Consider the following 15,332-nt stretch of genomic DNA (forward strand, 5'->3'; position numbering starts at 1 on the left):
GCTCATTTCAGTCGAAGTGTTCGTACGCTTGTCAACAACAGATTCGGTGACCGATGGATTGGTAGAGGCGGACCAATTCCATTGCCTCCACGCTCTCCTGACCTCAACCCTCTTGACTTTCATTTATGGGGGCATTTGAAAGCTCTTGTCTATGCAACCCTGGTACCAAATGTAGAGACTCTTCGTGCTCGTATTGTGGACGGCTGTGATACAATACGCCATTCTCCAGGGCCGCATCAGCGCATCAGGGATTTCATGCGACGGAGGGTGGATGCATGTATCCTCGCTTACGGAGGGCAATTTGAACATTTCCTGTAACAAAGTGTTTGAAGTCACGCTGGTACGATCTGTTGCTGTGTGTTTCCATTCCATGATTAATGTGATTTGAAGAGAAGTAACAAAATGAATTCTAACATGGAAAGTAAGCGTTTCCGGACATATGTCCACATAACATATTTTCTTTCTTTGTGTGTGAGGAATGTTTCCTGAAAGTTTGGCCGTATCTTCTCGTAACACCCTGTATATGTAATTTAATTTTGTGATATGTCTGAATTAGTCATACGCCAGATAGAAATAAATGTACTATAATATCATCTTTGCCTTTCTGTAGAGATATTTGGCATCTATAATGAGCTTAATTACTGAAATGTAATAAAGAAGCAAGTGAAAAAAAAGGCGATGTTATCATTAGTCACCACAAACCAACAATGACGAAAAGAAATATGAATGAATAATATTTCTATTGCTGTTGTGCTCTTATGTCTTCTTTGTCTTTCTTTAAATATATTTTTAATTTATTGTGTTTTATTAATGAAATTTAATAAATAATCACGTGAATAAGCGATATGATCAATTTGATACACCGCGTCCGACAGAAGGTTAAACTTCCCGCGCGCCGCTTGTTTGTCACTCGCTCCGTCCTACTGCAGAGGCCAGACGCCCGGTTGGAAAGTACTGTACCGGATGATCAAAAAGTCAGTATAAATTTGAAAACTGAATAAATCACGGAATAATGTAGATAGAGAGGTACAAATTGACACACATGCTTGGAAAGACATGGGGTTTTATTAGAACAAAAAAATACAAACATTCAAAAAATGTCCGACAGAGCGCGCTTCATCTGATCAGAATAGCAATAATTAGCATAACAAAGTAAGACAAAGCAAAGATGATGTTCTTTACAGGAAATGCTCAATATGTCCACCATTATTCCTCAACAATAGCTATAGTCGAGGAATAATGTTGTGAAGCCGGCCGAAGTGGCCGTGCGGTTAAAGGCGCTGCAGTCTGAAACCGCAAGACCGCTACGGTCGCAGGTTCGAATCCTGCCTCGGGCATGGATGTTTGTGATGTCCTTAGGTTAGTTAGGTTTAACTAGTTCTAAGTTATAGGGGACTAATGACCTCAGAAGTTGAGTCCCATGGTGCTCAGAACCATTTGAACCAATAATGTTGTGAACAGCACTGTAAAGCATGTCCGGAGTTATGGTGAAGCATTGACGTCGGATGTTGTCTTTAAGCATCCCTAGAGATGTCTGTCGATCACGATACACTTGCGACTTCAGGTAACCCCAAAGCCAATAATCGCACGGACTGAAGTCTGGGGACCTGGGAGGCCAAGCATGACGAAAGTAGCGGCTGAACACACGATCATCACCAAACGACGCGCGCAAGAGATCTTTCACGCGGCTAGCAATATGAGGTGTTTTTTTTTTTTGTTTCTGCTAAAGCCCCATGTCATTTCAAGCATGGGTGTCAATTTTTACCACTCTATCTACATTATTCCGTGGTTTATTAAGTTTTCAAATTTATACTGACTTTTTGATCAACCGGTACAACGGGGTGACAACCAATGGCCTTCTGTTCGCGGGGAGTCGAAGGCGAGGTAAGGTTAGGGGAGAGCAGAGCCCGGATTTTATCTAATTACGTATTCTCTTCCTTTATCTGTAGACACAAGAAAAACAGAAACGTCCATGCATTACACTGAGCCGGCAGATGTGGCCGAGTGGTTCTAGGCGCGTCAGTCTGGAACCGCAGGACCGCTTCGGTCGCAGGTTCGAAGCCTGCCTCGAGCATGGATGTGTGTGATGTCCTTAGGTTAGTTAGGTTTAAGTAGTTCTAAGTTCTAGGGGACTGATGACCTCAGATGTTAAGTCCCATAGTGCGCAGAGCCATTTGAAACATTACACTGAAAGGATCCTTATTCCAAAGTTTTACAATACATATTTTTACTTATTTTGAGCTACAAGAGATATTTCATACCGTCGGGGAAGACATCAAGCATGAAGGGATGCAGATGGTTCGCAGGTGCCAGCGTGTCTTCGGTTAGTACCACAGGTCCCATGCAAGCGTAGGAGAATGACTCCCACAGCATAATACTGCTCCGACCAACCTGGGCCCGTGGCGCGCTGCAGGTTTCGAGCTGCCGTTCACTGTATGGTAAAATACGTTCGGAAATGTTTAGTATCCAGAAGCTTTGCTAAGAGTAGAATGGTTCTCGGAATAGTTTTCTTGATTTTGTAATTCTGCGAATGAAAGGAAATCAAGTGGCACCCCAAATTTCTTAATTTCATTTTCTAGTAGCACTGAGATTTTTCCCATCTGCCGCTTCGTTATGCACTGTTTGTTGCGTGCAGATTTAGTGTGTGCGGCCGGAGGAGAAGATGCAATCAGGATGACGGCTACGAGTCATCTTTTCAAGATAAGGTAAGCAAGTTGCCTCCAGTCGCAATGGGAAAAGTGGGGGCGGATGATACATTCAGAAATCCACAGCGCTTGATGCACCTGATATCTTCTTGGTGGAACGTAGTTCATACAGGAATCCTCCGTGTGCAGTATGAATGTTAAAATTTGGATTTGCCATGAAACTACTAATAGTTTGACCACTGAATGCCATAATTATTACTCTTGGCATACCCTACAACCCCATATTCGTTACACTATCTTTGTCAGTAAGTTTCAATTTTTGTAACAAATGGCTCTGAGCACTATGGGACTTAATATCTGAGATCATCAGTCGCCTAGAACTTAGAACTACTTGAACCTAACTAACCTAAGGACATCACACAAGTCCAAGCCTGAGGCAGGATTCGAGCCTGCTACCGTAGCAGTCGCGCTGTTCCGAACTGAAGCGCCTAGACATACCAACGTAACTGGCGCATAGTCTACCATTGTTGTTAACCATTCTATCAGCAGAAGAGCAAAGAACGATAATGATTGCAGACACACCGTGACACGGAGCACTTCCGAGCTTGACGAGTGGATGAATCTAATACCCCCACGTAAATGTGGCAGGATAAAACCAAAAATGCCGTTGTTTGGGCAGGCAACATCCCCTTCATTCTAAAGGTGCGGAATTTAGTTTTATCGTACCCTTAGAATGACGCAGAGGTTACCTGTCAAAATACAGGAGTGCCTGACGATTTTACTCAATGGTATATTGCCGTGAGCTATTCGAACTTCCAGAGATGTTATAATACAAAGGACAGATATTGATTACGAAAATCCATGGAGTAAGCTTAGCGTACTGCGCATGCCGTCAGCATCAAACTGGTATTTTCACGTGACAGTATTATTAAGCTGCTTGTCTTCGATTTGCGCTAGGACAAGAACTTTTATTTTACAGTTAGTTATCTGCCCTGTTTTGGCACGTTTATTGGGTCAATTCTAGTGTCCGATTACACCCGCCGGGTTTGACCAGTGACGTAATGCGTGATGTTATTTTTTTCATGCCGCAGATTGTAGTTATGAACGTTAAATGATTTCTTTGGATTTCCTCGTTACGGGCGTATATTAAAAATTCGATTTATATTGTTTTGTTTTCATATCGTAATTGCTTTTCGGTTTCTTTTGTTGATGAAAGTAGTCCTGATTTATAAGATCTCGATTTCTGACGCAATTGCTTTTCATTATGGATGAGTCAGTTGTGTTTACAGCGAAAATTCTCCTTGATAAAATGACCGACCGTAAATCAACTATAAGATTTTTGCAATCATTGGGCGTTATTGCAAAATTTCGCAAGTGCAGTGTTTGTGGAAATTATATGATTTTGACAAGGATTCCATCTTCACGAACTTCCGATGAATACATATGGGGGTGCAGAAAAAAATAATATATGGAGGTCTACACGCAGGGGGACCTGATTCCAAAGATCGAGGCTGCAGTGAGAAGTACTGGTAGCGTTAACTTACTATTTTTGCTATCAGTATTCTTACAAATTTGTCATGCAAGAAGCAGGGGTTTCGTCTGGCGCCGTAGTTGACTGGTTTTCATTTTGTAGAGAAGTCTGCAGGGAATTTATAAAGTATAGGGGATCATTGGAGCGTGTGACATGCGTGTGTGTGTGGGGGGGGGGGGGAGGGGGGGCAGGGGTTACAGTTGAAGCAGACGAGCCGCATTTTGGAAAGAGAAAGTACGAAAGTGGGCGTGAGGTGGTTGGGCTTCGCGTTTTTGGAGTAGTAGGTTTTGGAGGGGATTCTGCCGCTGTTGTATATAGGATCGTGCCAAATCGTACAAAGAAAGTGTAGACATCTTTAATAGATGAATGTGTGGAAGAAGGTTTCATAGTCATGTCGGAGGGGTTTGCTTCCCACAAGGTGTTGGGTGAAAGGGATTATCATCATCTGGTAGTGAACCACAATATTCAGTTTAAAGATTCAAATGACTCTAAGCACTATGGGACTGTAAGTAGGCTGTTTAGGTTTTCTTATTGGTAACGCCACGTAGCGCTCTGTATGAAAATCACTGACTGTGCTGTGTGCAGTAGACTTGGCCACTGTTTCTATGTTTCGATACAGTGTATCGATACGTGGAACTGTTTCAGTGTTTCGGAACGGCTGTGGTTCACTGTTTCGAAACAGTAGTGTTTCATTCCGCCCCTGTCTCGGACCAGATTCGATCGCACTGTGGTTCACTGTTTCGAAACAGTGGTGTTTCATTCCGCCCCTGTCTCGGACCAGATTCGATCTCGAGCCAAACACAGATACTGTATCGTTGTTTCAAAATAAGGCTGTTTCAGTCCACCTGTGCTTGGAACGGACTGATTGTATCGAAACAGTGATGTTTCATTCCGCTCTGTGTCGGACGAGATTCGGGCTCGGCACAGGTACTGAAACACAACATACCACTTCATGAAACACTTTCAAGAGTGTCGAAATATTTTTGACAAGCAATAGCATGAAGCTTAAGATATCCGAAAATAAAGCTTCGTTTCTAGCTGACTGTCCTATTTCGAAATGGCGTAACATCTACTTTATAAACACTAACCAACAATAAAACAACGCATACTATTCACATTCAAAATAAGGAATATGTGAAAATCATTCAGTTAAATTATCCTTTTTTTTATAACATACGCTTCTCCGTTCATGTACAGTAATCATATTAAGAAACGCAAGTAAGCCTACAACATTTTGAATAAAACAAGGCGTAGAGTGACAGTTATTATACATATACATAAATTTGATGTAGGTATAATTGCAAGCAATCTGTTTGACATATCACTGATAGTGTAATGGTGAACGAGAAGGGCTGGGAAGCATGATGAATTTATAGGAACGGTTCGAAACACCTTGAAAGACCAAAATTTTTTTGTTATATTTTGTTATTTATTCAATTATTTGGCGTTATTTGTGAGTCTACAGTCACTGTGCCTATTATCCACAATGATTCCCTTGTGTGCATGGAAATTAGCAGGATGGGTATATTACCCATACTAACGGAATGTGGGAATCCCAGTAGCATATGCGTTGTTTCTGCAGTTTACTCCCATCTCCAGTTCCGTTCGTGGTGGCTCTTTTGTCTTCAGCTATGCCTGTCCTCAGCCAATTGAAAAGTATGAAAGTCACAGGACACGAAAGCAGTGCATTTGCTGCAGGAAATACGAAACTGCCAAGACGTCTACGTGATAGTTTCACACTTTCTGCGATATGATTATCGTTCTCGCACCTCATTTGTGCTTATATGGACATACTTCTACAGTAGACATTCAAGATGATAAAATGTGTAGCTTTATTAGATTACAAAATACGAACTGTTTCACTGTTTCGAAACTGCGTATCGAAACATTACATTGTACTGTTTCATTTGTTTCGAAACAGTTACGTGTTTCAGTTTGCCCATCTCTAGTGTGCAGTCTGAGGCTGGTCGGCATTGTTGCAATATTCGCCATTGTAGTGTTGGGCTGTTGGCTGTTAACAGCGCGTAGCGATGCGCAGTTGGAGGTGAGCCGCCAGCAGTGGTGGATGTGGGGAAGTGAGACGGCGGATTTTTGAGAGCGGATGATCTGGACGTGTGCCCATCAGAAACAGTACATTTGTAAGAATGGATGTCATGAACTGCTATATATATTATGACTTTTGAACACTATTAAGGTAAATACATTGTTTGTTCTCTATCAAAATCTTTCATTTGCTAACTATGCCTATCAGTAGTTAGTGCCTTCAGTAGTTTGAATCTTTTATTTAGCTGGCAGTAGTGGCGCTCGCTGTATTGTAGTAGTTCGAGTAATGAAGATTTTTGTGAGGTAAGTGATTTGTGAAAGGTATAGGTTAATGTTAGTCAGGGCCATTCTTTTGTACTGATTTTTGAAAGTCAGATTGCGTTGCGCTAAAAATATTGTGTGTCAGTTTAAGCACAATCATGTATAATTGTTCAAAGGGGACGTTTCGTATGTCGACCCTTAGCCGAGGATACCTCACTGGAATCTTCTGATTTTTTCTTGTTGTTTGTGTAATTAGTGTAGCTATTGTTTATTGCTAGCACGTAATTGTAGAGAATCTTCTTTGTAGTTGTAGTTTTTCATTGTTGTACAGTAAAACAGTTGTGGCATGCATGTAGATTTGCACCAAGTATTTCGCAGCTGCGCTTGCGATTAACTAGATATTATTTTCAGTGCTATGTTAATGTGTTTTCTTATTTTTGCTCTTCAAATTGTGCTTTTCTGTGTTATCGTGTGAAATATTGTGACAATTATGGCGTGTGAAAAACGTAATGGCTCTGAGCACTATGGGACTTAACATCTATGGTCATCAGTCCCCTAGTACTTAGAACTACTTAAACCTAACTAACCTAAGGACATCACACAACACCCAGTCATCACGAGGCAGAGAAAATCCCGCAGATTCAGGTTTTGGGTCCTCAACGTTTTCTCCAATAAGTCAAGACACATTTTCTGCTTGTCAAAATGTGAATGTTGCCAATGCAACTTCACTGCCGAAAAGCACTGAGGAACATGTTTCAGACACCAGTGCATTGTTATTACAGTTAATGCAACAAATGGGAGAAAGTAATGCGTTGTGAGCGGCCAGCCGCTTTGAGAAAAAGCCATTAGGTGGAGAAGAAAGAGGCCATTAACCTCGCTATTGACATTCCTTTGTAGAAAGCATCGCAAATATGACACGCTATTACTTGGAAACATATGATTATACTGTGGAGCACGTACTTTGTGTTACTTACTGAAATGCTTATGAATTGATGGGAAATATTCTTACATCTGCACACCTGATTATGACAAGTGTCTTTCTACGAGAATTGAGAGAATTTCTACTAACTTATGAAATGCCACATGACTATTGAATGATATTTTTATGTTTTGTACATAGTTGCTTATTTAATTTGATATCTGTTTTCCAGCTGTGTTGCAGCATTGGTTTTATAAAATAAACTTACATGCATTTGCTAATGTGAACACTTTCTGTCAACAGATCTATTAAATAATTATTTTATGATCCACTTTCCTCGAAAAAGGAACTCTTTGAATGGAAAGAACTATAAGAAGGGACTAATAACAGTAACTGCATATATAATTTTCTTTTCAAGTACTTGGTAATTTTTTGTAGAATTAGTTTTTTGTGGTGCACCACTTTAATTACATAGACATTAACATGTGATTATACATTTCCCTTATCTGTATTGTTGTCTTTCGTGTACTATTTTTTCTGCTTGTGGGTTTGTCATGTTTAGATATAAGTTATTACATTTACTGCTGCTTGATTTGCCAATTTTTATTTTTTTGTCATTGCTGTTTGTGTTAATTGTTTTGTGCTGCTGCATTGCCTCGTCCCTTAGTTTAGCATCTGAGCTCAATAGATTTAAGTTAGCTTAAGAGGGGGTAGACTATATAAGAGAATGAGTTGCGATGAATTGGAAGAAATTCATTGAGAAGTTATACGAAAAAAGTACAGAAAGCAGGTATAGAGAGGACTTTTTGGAAATAATGAAGAACGAATGGAGATCTCCGAGAAGTAAAAAAAGTTTTGTTTGCAAAATACTGCAGTAAGACAAACCCTGTCCTTTCCTTGTGTTATCCCACTTTGTGTTTGTGTACCCTTGTGTATTTGTGTTTTTCCTGTCTTTATGTGTTTAGCCGATGAGAGTTATGTTGTAGAATTTTTCTAATACTATGTTATTTACTTTGTAAAGATGTTTAGACATTATTTATTCTGTTTTGTTTTAATGCTCATGTGCGAAGTTGATGTTTCAAAAGTTATTCTGATCTTTTATGTATTTACTTATGTCATAATTCCTGTAACACTGATGTATATGTTTATTTCTATTCTTTTGTAAAGCCCCTATTACTACAAATGTTATCTGTATTGATATGTTCTTTAATCATGTATTTTGTACCTTTGTTATTGTATTCTTATGTTATAAAATTGTAATTGACACCAGTTCATCAAATTAAGTAACTTGTAAGTTACATTTCACTGTACACGTTTCTGTTGGTCATAGTATATGGACAATATGTGAGACGTAGGGACTGATAGTGTTTGCACATGTGTTAATAATTCAGCAAGGGACTGGATAACAGCATTGCTGATTCTAGGGACATTTCAAAAAAAAATTTTTTGTGCGTGCTCCAGTGGTGGTTCATGGACTTGTTATATTGTCCACAAGACTCTTCTATGGTGATTGTGCACCTGCACAGTTGCAACGGATGGCTGCTAGCCATCTCTACAAGGACTACAGTGGGTCTACACCTTTGATGACTCAGCAATACCATTATTTCTACAAGGACTGCAGTGGGTCTGCACCTGTGGTGGCCCACCAATACCATAATCTCTACCAGGACTACAGTGGGTCTGCTCTGTGATGACCTACTTACCAATATTCTTCAAAACTTAGAATGACTCTGCTGTGGGTTTGCTCTGTTGTGGCCCATTACCTGTCTGAATGTCAAAAGTCAGCACTGTCTTTCCATTGGAAGGACAACACTACTTCTTCAAGACTGCATTGAAATCTACTACTTCCGTGTGCATTTTCTTTTACTGCTCAGACTTTGAGAAAAACACTGCAATTTTACTGTGATGAATGATCAGGACTGTCTTTATGTACTGTGAGAAAATTTTAGCTTTTGACCAACATTGTATCAATAAGTGTGTGCATTTGATTTCTTTGTTATTGTAATTATGATAATGAAAAAAATTTTCAAATCTGTATTGGCCCCAGCCCAAAACAATGTGCAAAATTTTTTGTGAGGAGCATGGGGGCTATGTAAGTAGGCTGTTTAGGTTTTCTTATTGGTAACGCCACGTAGCGCTCTGTATGAAAATCACTGACTGTGCTGTGTGCAGTCTGAGGCTGGTCGGCATTGTTGCAATATTTGCCATTGTAGTGTTGGGCTGTTGGCTGTTAACAGCATGTAGCGTTGCGCAGTTGGAGGTGAGCCGCCAGCAGTTTTGGATGTGGGGAAGTGAGATGGCGGATTTTTGAGAGCGGATGATCTGGACGTGTGCCCATCAGAAACAGTACATTTTTAAGAATGGATGTCATGAACTGCTATATATATTATGACTTTTGAACACTATTAAGGTAAATACATTGTTTGTTCTCTATCAAAATCTTTCATTTGCTAACTATGCCTATCAGTAGTTAGTGCCTTCAGTAGTTTGAATCTTTTATTTAGCTGGCAGTAGTGGCGCTCGCTGTATTGCAGTAGTTCGAGTAATGAAGATTTTTGTGAGGTAAGTGATTTGTGAAAGGTATAGGTTAATGTTAGTCAGGGCCATTCTTTTGTACGGATTTTTGAAAGTCAGATTGTGTTGCGCTAAAAATATTGTGTGTCAGTTTAAGTACAGTCATGTATAATTGTACAAAGGGGACGTTTCAGGACTTAACATCTGAAGTCATCAGTCCCCTAGACTTAGAACTACTTAAACCTAACTAACCTAAGGACATCACACACATCCATTCCCGAGCCAGGATTCGAACCTGCGACCGTAGCAGCAGCACCGTTCGGGACTGAAGCGCGTAGAACCTCTCGGCCACAGCGGCCGACCCGGGGGCGTGTACCAGTACTGTCGCGAGGTACTGGGGGGCTGTAAAATCTATTGTTGGGCAGGGAAAGAGAAGGATTTCAGTGTTGCAAAGCCATTTGGATGAATCTGTTGGAGGAAGAGTATTCCTAAAGATTATTGTGTATTTCTAGCATTTATGAAAGTAGTCAGCAAAATGTACAAGCCTCATTTTGTTAGTTAGGTGTTAGTGGGTCTCATAATTTTTTCTTGTTTTATGTTGGGATTTTTTCTGTTACTGTATGTGGGTTCGTACTTTATTTGTTTCTCTGGGAGAATGTTCTTCTGTTCAAAAATGTTCAAATGTGTGTTAAATCTTATGGGACTTAACTGCTAAGATCATCAGTCCCTAAGCTTACACACTACTTAACCTAAATTATCCTAAGGACAAACACACACACCCATGCCCGAGGGAGGACTCGAACCTCCACCGGGACCAGCTGCACAGTCCATGACTGCAGCGCCCAAGACCGCTTGGCTAATCCCGCGCGGACTGTGTTTCTGTTGTTTTAATATTTTTTGGTTACAGTGGTGTGACGAGCGGGGGTTGTTGTGTCTTGTGCCGGTGGGCTTATGTGATTGACTTCTGATATCTTTTTTTTTATTATTTTAAAATTTTGCATCTGGTTGAGGGCGGATGGAAGGGAAGAACTGACTTCAGTGGTGCCTCTTTGGTGCCTGGCATTTCGTATTTCTTATTAATTTTTTGATTAGTTATTCTGGTTTTCGCGTATTTCGTTATAGTTTGACCTCCTAACATTATTACTTCTTCTTATGCCCCTATTTTGTTCTTCTTGTCAGCCTTGATCTTTCACTCTTTTAGAAGTTCATATGTGGTAAGTTTCTTTTAATGTAGCCCATTTTATGTTTTCTTTCCGATGTTTTTGCTACAATTCTCTTAATATTAGTTTCATTCCTGATGTATCAATTTTACTGATTGTTATTTAGGAGCTTCTGTAGCTGGTGTGACTTTCGTGCAGTATAGTTATCGGTTCAAAGGTTTTGTCATTTTTGCATTTTATTTTTTTGAGTGTGCAGTAATGTTTGCAAAGATTTTCAGTTTTTGAAAGTCTAGTCGTATTCGATAGATCAGTAACAAGATCATTTTTAAGCAGGTTTCTCAGATGTTATAACATTTTTGCGTTTGTAATTGCTCTTTGTACTACCGCGAAACAGTAATATTGGAATTGGTAACTAGAAAAGACCTCCTATATAGGTTACCTCTAGTTACCGATTCGATGGTTCATTACTTAGATAGTTTTTGCAGTACATGTGGAAAACGTAATCCAATACCTGCACTCGTAATTGCTCTCTGAAGTTCTGCGAAAAAGTTAGTAATATTGGAATCGGTAAGTAGAATTGACCTCATAAATACCGATTCCAATATTTGTTAATTTTTAATGGATTTTCGTTACTTGAGTTCCTGCTTTGTTTAGGATTTACGGTATTCGTTTCTCCATATTTTATGTCAGTAATTCGTATTTGTTATTATTCGCTTTATTTTTCCGTTGTTATGTTCTAATTTAGTTTCTCCCCGCCCAAAATCCCAACTTTCCTGCGCTTATCTGGTTTGAGTGAATAATCAATAATAAAATCAACGTAATTTTGTAATAGTAGGATTTCACCATGCACTATACTGTAATATGGTTTAATGGTTCTCTGTGCCCCTCTGCTTGTATAAATTATGGTAATAATTCTAACTGGACACATATTTTTTACACTCCTGTTCTTATTTATTTCGGTTACCTTCAACTCGTTTACATGTAATTCGTCAGTAAATAATAATCGCGTTAAATGTGAGCATAATTTTATCGCATGCTATATGTTTATGAGTATGATCCGTTCCCTTCATAGATTACCTCTATGCAGCATCTTTGCCTTAGGTATGACGTCATTGGTCAAAGCCGACGAGTGGAATCGGACACTAGAATTTATCCCATTTATTTATTGGTGACAACAATAGTGAATAATTGTTACTACTACAAGTGCAAACAGAAACGTCAAATGAGGAAGAGTTACTTATAATGGGTAAGTACCACGTAAGTCTAATTATAGTTATCCTGCTATAGTCAAGTCGGTGTAAGTAGATCCTGTCAGTACGTAGCACTGTTGCCAACTTTCAACTGCGAAGCGGAAACGGCTGCGTGGCGGAAATACAAGCCGTCTATAGAGCTACGATAAAGCGTAGGTGTTGCCACAGAGAAGTTTACAAAATTGTGTTACACGATTTATTGAGTTAGGAGCGCGATCTACTGTGCCAGCTGACTGCAGTTGTCATGGATCAACTTACACCGATTCAACTATACTCTGATGGGCCAACACATTATGGCCACCTGCTTCATATTTTGTTAGAACAAAATACATCACTGAATCTGCGTATCAAGGATCCGACAATTTGTTGGTAAGTTTGCGGAGGCTTACGCGTAGCTCATGTAATTCGCGTAAATACCGGGCCACTGATTTGCGTATGCGGTGATGACGCCCGACAGCGACCCAGATGGGTTCCATAGGATTTACATCAGGCAAATCTGCTCGCCAAGACCCCAACATGAGTTCAGTATAAGGCTCCTCAGACCACTGTAGCACGGTTTTGGCTCCGAGACGCGCACAGTTACTCTGCTGAAAGGTGACATCACCGTCGGGTAAGATATCAAGCATGAAGGGATGCAGGTGGTTCGCAGCTGTCAATATGTCATCGGTTATTACCGTAAGTCCCATGCAAGTGCAGGAGAATGTCTCCCACAGTATAATACTGCTCCCACCAGCCTGCGTTCGTGGCGCACTGCACATTTCGAGCAGCCGTTGACTACGATGACGGGTTTTGTGGAGACGACCATCGACCTATTGTAGCAAAAATGTGATTCACCCGAAGAACCGACGCGTTCCCATTGATCGACGATCGAATGCCGATGGTCCCGTGCCCACTGCAACGGTAACTGCCGATGTTGTTGGGTCAACGTAGAGTTGGTCTGCTGCGGAGCTCCGTGATCAAGAACGTACGATGAACGGTGTGCTCCGAAACACTTGTACGTGGACCAGCAATGTGCTCTTGCGGAAGAGATGCCACAGATCACCGTCTATCCTACTTTACAGAGAAGACAACCCTCTGAATCCCATGTTATGTGAAGAGTCATGGACGTCCACCTTTTAGTGTCTAGTGGTAATTTCACTGTCCTACCTCTTTTAGATAGGACAGTAGCATGTGAAAACGCGACCAGTTTCGCCTCTTCCGAGATACTCGTTCACAAATGTGTGTGAAATCTTATGGGACTTAACTGCTAAGGTCATCAGTCCCTAAGCTTACACACTACTTAACCTAAATCATCCTAAGGACAAACACACACTCCCATGCCCGAGGGAGGACTCGAACCTCCGCCGGGACCAGCCGCACTGTCCATGACTGCAGCGACCTAGACCGCTCGGCTAATCCCGCGCGGCATACTCGTTCACAGCCTCAGCGTAATAACTATCTGCCCTTTGTCAAAGTCTCTTATGTCAATGGACTTCCCAATTTGCAGCCCATATCTTCGCTAGGGTGATTCCACGTCCGTGTGTGCTCTACGTAATCGCTCTGCGCTGTTTTTTCACTTCCGTTTCGATCCTCTGACATGCGGTTTCGGTAATTCTGAATATTTATGTGTCATATGAGACGGCATCTTTCATTACTTTTTAGCTTTCAATTTAACGTCGATTTTCACTTATATTCTGAATAACATTTTTATTAAAAGAAATTAGAATTACATATAAATACCTTCAGCTGCTGACGGGCATTGATATATGTCAACGGGTACAGGTGAAAATGTGTGCCCCGACAGGGACTCGAACCCGGAATCCCCTGCTTACATGGCAGACGCTCTATCCATCTTTTTTCTTTTTCTTTTTTTTTTTTTTTGGATTCGTGTGGTTGATCGTTGTGTTTGGTCGTTGCGGACGTCACATGACATCCGGGTTCGTATGTTGATCCTTACACTCAGTTTTTTTTTATTACAGAGGCCAACCAGCTCTCTGACCGAACACGCTGAGCTACCGTTCCGGGTTTTACACAACACCCAGTCCCCTGCCGGGAATCTAACCCGGGCCCCCTTCGTGATAAGCGGAAACGCTATAAACGAGTGAATTGTCTGTGTATTGGTTATACCTGAGCCACCGAGGGCACAGAGGATAATGCGGCTGCAGGGACTATCTCGCGCACGCCTCCCGCGAGACCCACATATGTCCACACACTACATTCGTAGTGTCCCAACTCAAGACACTCATTACTCGTGGAAGACATTCTAACCAAGTCCCGTAAGAGTTCGGGTAATATGTGTGCATCCGCACAGAAGAAGAAGGTCATGGCCAGTATTGCCACAACTATATACTTATATGGATATGGTGTCTGTTCTTTCGGACATGTCCGAAAGAACAGACAGCATTGATGACCTGCAGCCGTCTAGAACGAAATTAGAATTGTGTGTTAATACCTTCAGCTGCTGACGGGCGTTGATATATATCGACGGGGACAGGTGAAAATGTGTGCCCCGACTGGGACTCGAACCCGGGATCTCCTGCTTACGTGGCAGACGCTCTATCCATCTGAGCCACCGAGGGCACAGAGGATAGTGCGACTGCAGGGACTATCTCGCGCACGTCTCCCGCGAGACCCACATTCTCACCTGTCCGAAACAACAGACACCATATCCATATAAGAACATTGTTATTGTCTCACTCTAGGTCCTAGCAGTGCACCGCCGGCTCTTCACGACCCCCAAATCAATATCATAGTTAAACGCGTTTTCAGGCTACACTAGTTTATAGCTTTGCACAAAGCTAATTCGTAAAAATTACAAGCATGTGCCTACACTAATACGATGACGTCTCAGGCAAAACAATATACTGTGCGACGAACAAGTGCGGACACAATCTACCCTTTGCGGGCTCAACAACTGTTGACGCTTTATTAGTCTCGTAGTTACTAGATTGTAGATCTAATGGTATTCTGACAAACAAACGAATAGACATTTTCACATAAAAACTTACTATCAAGGGTCTAATTTATGCG

At 41.1% G+C, this 15,332-nt stretch overlaps 1 non-coding gene across 1 annotated transcript; it reads right to left on the reverse strand.

Moving 5' to 3' along the window:
• Positions 1–14,807: 14,807 nt before the first annotated feature.
• Positions 14,808–14,882, reverse strand: Trnat-cgu (transfer RNA threonine (anticodon CGU)). Its single transcript has one exon. It is a non-coding gene; the product is annotated as a tRNA-Thr (tRNA).
• Between the last annotated feature and the right edge of the window lie 450 nt (positions 14,883–15,332).

Source organism: Schistocerca nitens, chromosome 4 (assembly GCF_023898315.1).
Source record: "Schistocerca nitens isolate TAMUIC-IGC-003100 chromosome 4, iqSchNite1.1, whole genome shotgun sequence".
In the NCBI taxonomy this organism is placed as follows: domain Eukaryota; kingdom Metazoa; phylum Arthropoda; class Insecta; order Orthoptera; family Acrididae; genus Schistocerca; species Schistocerca nitens.